Source organism: Portunus trituberculatus, chromosome 44 (genome assembly GCF_017591435.1).
Source record: "Portunus trituberculatus isolate SZX2019 chromosome 44, ASM1759143v1, whole genome shotgun sequence".
NCBI classification, from domain to species: Eukaryota; Metazoa; Arthropoda; class Malacostraca; order Decapoda; family Portunidae; genus Portunus; species Portunus trituberculatus.
Genome location: NC_059298.1, coordinates 29,023,588 through 29,031,087, shown reverse-complemented (window position 1 = coordinate 29,031,087; position 7,500 = coordinate 29,023,588). Strand labels below are relative to the sequence as shown.

The 7,500-nt window shown below is 39.8% G+C and overlaps 1 protein-coding gene across 4 annotated transcripts in view; it reads left to right on the top strand.

Moving 5' to 3' along the window:
* The window catches only part of LOC123518707 (polypeptide N-acetylgalactosaminyltransferase 14-like), a 126,291-nt gene that overhangs the window by 80,512 nt on the left and 38,279 nt on the right, over positions 1-7,500 (top strand). The gene's annotated exons all lie outside the window — the stretch shown is intronic.

Below are 7,500 nucleotides of genomic sequence, written 5' to 3'. Positions count from 1 at the left end.
GACATAATAGAAAAAACAAAGATTAGATAAGAAGGATTTACACTATCTATCGTCGCAACATGGAGGTCATATGGCGCCTCATGCACTGTCTAAAATATCAATAATAGAATAAAGCAGTAAAATTAAAAAGAATACAGCACACCCTAAGAAAATATATAAAGAGAGAGAGAGAGAGAGAGAGAGAGAGAGAGAGAGAGAGAGAGAGAGAGAGAGAGAGAGAGAGAGAGAGAGAGAGAGAGAGAGAGAGAGAGAGAGAGAGAGAGAGAGAGAGAGAGAGAGAGAGAGAGAGAGAGAGAGAGAGAGAGAGTCTAGTAATGCACTGACATCTATCTATTCAATGGTTATATAAAACTAAATTAAATAAAGAACTGGACTATAGGAAAAGCTGAAGAGAGGAGGAGGAGGAGGAGGAGGAGGAGGAGGAGGAGGAGGAGGAGGAGGAGAAGGAGGAGGAAGAGAAGAATGTTTAGGAGAACAAACAAGGGAAGCATGCGGGATTGAGGAAATGAGGAGGAGGAGGAAGAGGAGGAGGAGAAGGAGGAGGAAGAGAAGAATGTGGAGGAGGACAAACAAAAGAATCATGCTAGACTGAGGAAACAGGAGAAGGAGAAGGATAAGAAGGAGGATGAGGAAGAAGACGAGGAAGAAGAAGCAGAAGCAGAAGGAAAAGAAGAAGAAGAAGAAAATTGAAGAAGAGAAGATGGAGGAGGAGTGGGGAAGACATCAAGTAAAGAAAGCATGAGGAAGGGGGAGATGATGGGGAAGGCTGCAGGATGGTGAAGGCAGCAGGCTGGGACAAGGATGGGCAGGACGAGGGGGAGGCCTGGCTAGTGAAGGAACGCAGGCCGCTTCTTCAGCCTTCAGACGGGAATGCACTCAAGGGGGTAAGGGGGAGGTGGTGGTCAGGGTGAGGTCAGAAGGGAGGGGTATGTATTTTTTGCATATCTCTCAATCTATTCAAGGTCACTGTTCCTCCCTTCCCTCCCTCCTTCCCTCCTTCCTCTCTCAGCCACAATCATTATCATATCCGCTGTTTCTTTCTTCCTTGGTTTTATTCTTTCATGCCCATTCTTTCTTTTTTTCCCCACTTGGTTTTATTCTTTCATCTTTGTACGTCTTCTTCTTTCATGTCTCTGCCTCATTCAGTTCTCCTCTGCCTTGCTTAGTGAGGGTCCCTTCAGTGTCTCAACTTCACGTGTTATGAAAATTTTACACCCATAATGACTGGTAGTTTATGTGATTTCTCGTATTTTTTCCTGTTTTTTATTAATTTTTTCAACTTCCTAATGTATCTCCCTTGTCGTCCTTGGTATCACTTCACAGCGGTGTTTTGTACCTTACGTGGTTTGCCTATGTAAAGAAATCCTTGTCACTATCGATATCTAAAACTCAGTAAACCATAATGTAAACAACGTGTGTGTGTGTGTGTGTGTGTGTGTGTGTGTGTGTGTGTGTGTGTGTGTGTGTGTGTGTGTGTGTGTGTGTGTGTGTGTGTGTGTGTGTGTGTGTGTGTGTGTGTGTAGTCATCATTATCGTCATTATTATCATCATCCACATCATCATCAATGTTTACGATTCCGCTAGTCTCCTTTGCTTTTTGTCATCTTAATCTCTTCCTCTTCAGTACACGGACGCGTTTTCATATTCATTCTGGTTACTATTTGGCGATTCTATACAGCTTCAGAAACATATGGTGGGATTTGAATAGTAAAGACTCTGGCCATTATTCTTTTGACTTCCATATACCCTTCCTAATGCAAATAAAATCGTCTAATCATACACAAAAAAATCATGGTGAAAATTGCGTCTCGGTATTGAAGGGGCTGAGTGACTGGCACTGTATCTTTTTTGTCATGTCTTCAGCCAAGAACCTCTCTTATAGAATGAAGGACGGAAGCTTCCCCAGACATTATTTTCATGACTTGACCGTACATTCTTTCCTTTTAGTCCAAGTCACCACAGCTCTGTACCTACCCAGCCTTCTTTTATTACCTTACCAGCAGAACTATGCGGTGTTCGGATCAAAACGGACCTCGCTACTAAATTTCATGACAATCAGCTCAGTGTTATTTTGTGGTGGAAATACACTAGAGACACTATATGCTTTCGTGGGCGTCGCCGAGAGAGGAAGGAGTTTTTGATGACTGAAGAGAATGGAGAAAGAGACTGACCCCACTGAGAGAGTAGTAAAAACTCTACCTGGGAACTGAATAAGAATATGAACAACAAGAAGAAGAGGAAGGAGAAGTTATTTTTCAAGCAAGTTCTTAGCTCAAATGTATATAAATCCTTTCGTAGTTCCTTTTAACCTTTCCCAATTCACGTTGTAAAAATATCTGGCTTTCCTTTTACAATCTCAATTTAATCTCCTCGAGTACTGGGAAGCATCTTTTACCATGAGTCTTGGGTATGATTAGACTTTATTTAGTTTAAGAAGGATCAGTGGAGGTCAGAAGATTGATGGCCAGAGTCTTCACTATTTTAATTCCCAACATAAGTATCTGAAGTTGTATAAAATCACCAAATAGTCAGCAGAATAAATATGAAAACGCGTCATGGTACTGAAGGGATTAACATACAAGACAGGACTCAAGCAAAGCACATCATCCCTGGCAGTCCCTTAACCTCTCTCAACTCGTGTCGCAGTCCAGAAATGAAGGATTAAATCAAAATGACGAAGTAGGAAAAACAACACCAGGACAGATGGTTCATAAGATCGTCGCCTCTCCCTCTCCCACTCTCCCACTCTCTCTCCCACTCTCCCTCAGCTAACTAACTCCTGAACTTATTTGCACAACGGCTCCCTTCATCTCCCTCCCATGAATCAGAGTGACAAATGCGTGAATTTAATTAACCTTACACGACATTTTTGGAAGTGGTTGTAATCAGCACGTGGCTCCGAGGCAAGCCTTTGTAGCTAAAGAAAAGTGATGGGGATGGAGAATGGGAAAGGTAGTGGTGGTGGTGAGGAGGAGGAGGAGGAGGAGGAGGAGGAGGAGGAGGAGGAGGAGGATTGGATGGATGGAGCAAGAGGAAAAGAAAGAAAAGCAGGAAGAAAAGGAAGAAGGAAGAGGGATCAAGAAGAAGAAGAAGAAGAAGAAGAAGAAAGAAGAAGAAGAAGAAGAAGACGAAGAAGAAGAAGAACAACAACAACAACAACAACAACAACAACAACAACAACAACAACAACAACAGCAACAACAACAACAACAACAACAACAAATCAACGTTAAGAAGAAAAGAAAGAGAAAATAAAAAAGAGACTCCATAACATAAGGATTAGATTCGCCAACCTTATACAGAGACACACGAACAAGCTAATCTCGTTGCTCTGTCACGCTGTAGCCTCTGTTCACCTTGCACAAAACAGGTAGAGAGGGCGTAAACCGAGATGCAACCTGAACCGAGATGCAACCTGACTTTCCAACCACGCAGGCCATCGGAGACGCCCTCAACCTCTTGAGTACCGTGACGCGTTTCCATTTTCATTGTGCTTACTATTTGGTGATTTTATACACCTTCAGAAACTTATGTGGGGGATGGAAATAGTGAAGACTGTGGCCATTACTCTTCTGACCTCCATAAATCCTTCCTAATGTAAATAAAATGGTCTATAGTCTGACCGGGCTTAATTTACGGCTGTGATGGGGCGAGGGTACCTCTACAGTACTGCCACGTTTCCAAAAAATGCGATGTGAAATGGAAGTTATTGGTGCACAAGGCATCGCAAATACCATCAATTCAGATGTATAAAATTTCGACTTGTGTATATAGATGGCTGAATCAACAGTAACCATCATATGCATAAAAAACTATATAGCACCATACAAACATGGCATACATATTCAAGAGTGTTGCTGATATCAACTGTAGTAACTTATAATGGTACTTAGCGTATGTTTAGGGTGTGTAATAATATCAGCGTTACAGATATAAGATAATGAGCATGGAAAAAAAATATTCTATTATCCAAAGTGAAAAAAAAAAAAAAAAATAGTAGAAGTCTTGTGAGTGGCGGCAATACTGATGAACCCAGCCTGGCCAGGCCGAATAGCCTCACCTTGTAGTACCAGATGTTGCTATAATTATAAGATAAAATGCTCACATTTACTGGCTTTTACAGTAATTTCAAGGGTGAGGCATAATCGCATTCATAATTCGTAAGCCAAGCTAATGTGTAGTTTCTATTTTTACAAAATAGTAGGTATATGCCAATACCTAAGTGAAAAAAAAAAAAGCATTATTCACTTGCGAGCGGCAACTCTTCCACACCCAGCTGGTGGCCTTGACACATTGTGGTGGCGACGTGACTGACCTCGTGCCACTATATATATATATATATATATATATATATATATATATATATATATATATATATATATATATATATATATATATATATATATATATATATATAAATATATATAAAGAATATATATATATATATATAGAGATATATATATATATATATATTAACATATATATATATATATATATATATATATATATATATATATATATATATATATATATATATATATATATATATATATATATATATATATATATATATATATATATATATATATATATATATATATATATATATATATACATATTATAAATGACTTACTATAGATAAAGAATCAAAGGTAAAGACAATACTGGGACAGAGAGAGAGAGAGAGAGAGAGAGAGAGAGAGAGAGAGAGAGAGAGAGAGAGAGAGAGAGAGAATCCCCAACATGAATTTCTGAAGCTGTATAAAGTCACCAAATAGTTAGCAAAGTGAATATGGAATCGCATCATGGTCCTGAACGGGTTAAGGATGTTTATACGGCTCTAGTGACAGATTAACAAAATTTCTACATTATTCAAGGGAGGGACACTCTAATCATCTCTGAAGCCTTTGGAAATAATAGTGGTGAGAAAATAGTTTGAGAATACATTTCTATTTGTCTTGCAGTTGAACCATATGGAGTGATGATGATGATAAATGATTTTCTCTATCCCCTATTCACATTAAACCTTCTTATAACAGTCTAACATATGAGTCTTTGTCTTATAATGGTATAATGAGTGAGGATTATGTACAGTACCATATTCAGAAATGCTTCCCTCTCACTGCAACCATTTTCAAAGACCACAGAGACGATTAGCGGAGTTCTAAAAGAGTATTTGTCCTGTTGATAATGCAGAATACCTGTTAACATGTCACTAGAATTACAGAAATATCCTTAAAAACACGTATCGCTTAAACTACAGCCTTTTGATAATGGAGAAAACTTGTTAACATGTCACTAGAATCACAGAAACATCCTTAAAAACCCGTGTCGCTTCAATAAGAGCCCCTGGAAAATAGTGCTGTGAGGCGGGGAAGTTATTCAGGATATGGACCTATAAGCGACTATTTCTCTAACCAACATCCCACTACTGTCTTGAAATAATGTTGGCAAAGATGTGACTCTCTATCCAGCACCTACATTAAGCTTTTATCTACGCACTGAGAGAAACTTAACTCTTGTGGTGATGGTAAATGACTGTCTCTCAATGCAACGTCCACATGAACCCTTCTATCCACCTAATCCACCAACATCCACCAGGGAAACGTTCTGAGCCTATAAGCTATTCACGAGTCACAACTGCACGAGTCTTTCCTGCAATGCCGCCGTGGTCTGTGTGTGTGTGTGTGTGTGTGTGTGTGTGTGTGTGTGTGTGTGTGTGATAATTTTTTTGATAATTTTTTAAATTTTTAATAGGTTTGTGTCATTTTTAGAATGTATATACTCGTGAGGCTTTACTGTCTTTTGAGTTTCCAAAGTTTGTAAGGTTATATCTTTTTAGTTTAGTTTAGGCTTTTTTTTTGTATATCGTGTAGAGCAAGTGTTCCTTTACATTTTCTTATTTATTTATTTATTTCTTCTTGTCAGGGTTCGCTTTGTGTTTTATTAATATCTTGGTGTTTGTGTGAGTTTTTAAGATACGTACCTTTTTTATACGGAAAATGTGTGTGTGTGTGTGTGTGTGTGTGTGTGTGTGTGTGTGTGTGTGTGTGTGTGTGTGTGTGTGTGTGTGTGTGTGTGTGTGTGTGTGTGTGTGTGTGTGTGTGTGTGTGTGTGTGTGTGTGTGTGTGTGTGTGTGTGTGTACGTGTCTCTACATCTCACTCCAAGAAAGCACCAATCAGGCCACGGCGGGAAAAGCAAGTCAGCGTCCCCTGTGCCTCTGCCCTCTGTGTCCTTGATGTTCGTATTCTTAAACACTTCTGTGCTTCACCTCCACTATTTCAAAAGGCTTTATCAAAATTTATACGTATTTTTCAAGGTGTTTTTACGGTTCTAGTGGTAGATTGACTAGGTTTCTACTTTATTAACTGGAGAAATGCTCTTGAAAACTCCGCTAATCATCTCTGCGGCCTTGGAAAATAGTCGTGGTGAGAGAGCAAAGCGTTTCTGAATACGGGTCTCCAGTCTCTTCGTCCTCGTGTCTGGCCGTAGTGTTGCAAGTCAGCCACACGAGCGACAGTTGTTGCTGACGAAGGCTCTCTCTTCTTGCTCCTACTGATTGATTTTTTTGTTTTTTTTATTCTGCCGATTGCATGACGAGGAGCCTCTTATGATTAACACGCAAAAGTGGTACAGTTTTTTCTTGTTTATTGGTCCCGGTAATGAGATTTTCTGACACGCAGGGGAGCACATGAATGAATCACTATTAAACAAACACTTCCTCTCAAATGTACTTTCCTGAATGGTGTCCAAGTTGCCTTTACGAACGGTGTATTTCTCGCTTCTCCTATATGTGTCCCCTTAGCCAGACGCGTAGAATGGAACAAAACAGATCACCTCAAGACAGAAACCACCTCGAGCATACAAGTTCTCAAGCGCTGTAAAACCCAACAGTGTAATAATGTAGGTGGAAGCATGAACGTGTACTTACATTCCCTCACGTCTCGACTGCAGGTGACCGAGCAGAGAATGAGAGAAAGGCATGATGTTCCAAATTTATGAGACAATTTCTGTGTTATTTTCTCTCTCAAAGTGTTTTTTGCCCTTCCTTTTGGATAATGATAGTAAATCGAAAAATTCTCCTGCATTAGCTTGGATAATAAGTAACATTTTTTATTTATTTAGGTGTATTTTCTTTTTGTTCTGCATGAATGAGATTAATTAAAGTTTGGTGTTGGGGAGACGTTGTGCTGATTCATGGCCCGCCTCGCTTGTTTGCTGTGGTATGAGAGGGCAAGGAAAGCAAAGCCGAGGGTCGCTGTTGCCAATTAGCAGCTTCACCTTCAAGCACAGGTCGTTTTTGTGGTCCCCGCCAGCCACTTCAGGTCACACGTCACAGGTCAGCCTCGCCAGTCACCAAGCACCACACGAGTCAACACACTGGTCACGAGTTATCTCAACAGTCACCTCTACAATCATCATAGCAGTTACCACGCGAGTCATCACATATAAGTCATCATCTCGATTCACCACATCAGTCGTCACAATTCACAGCACTA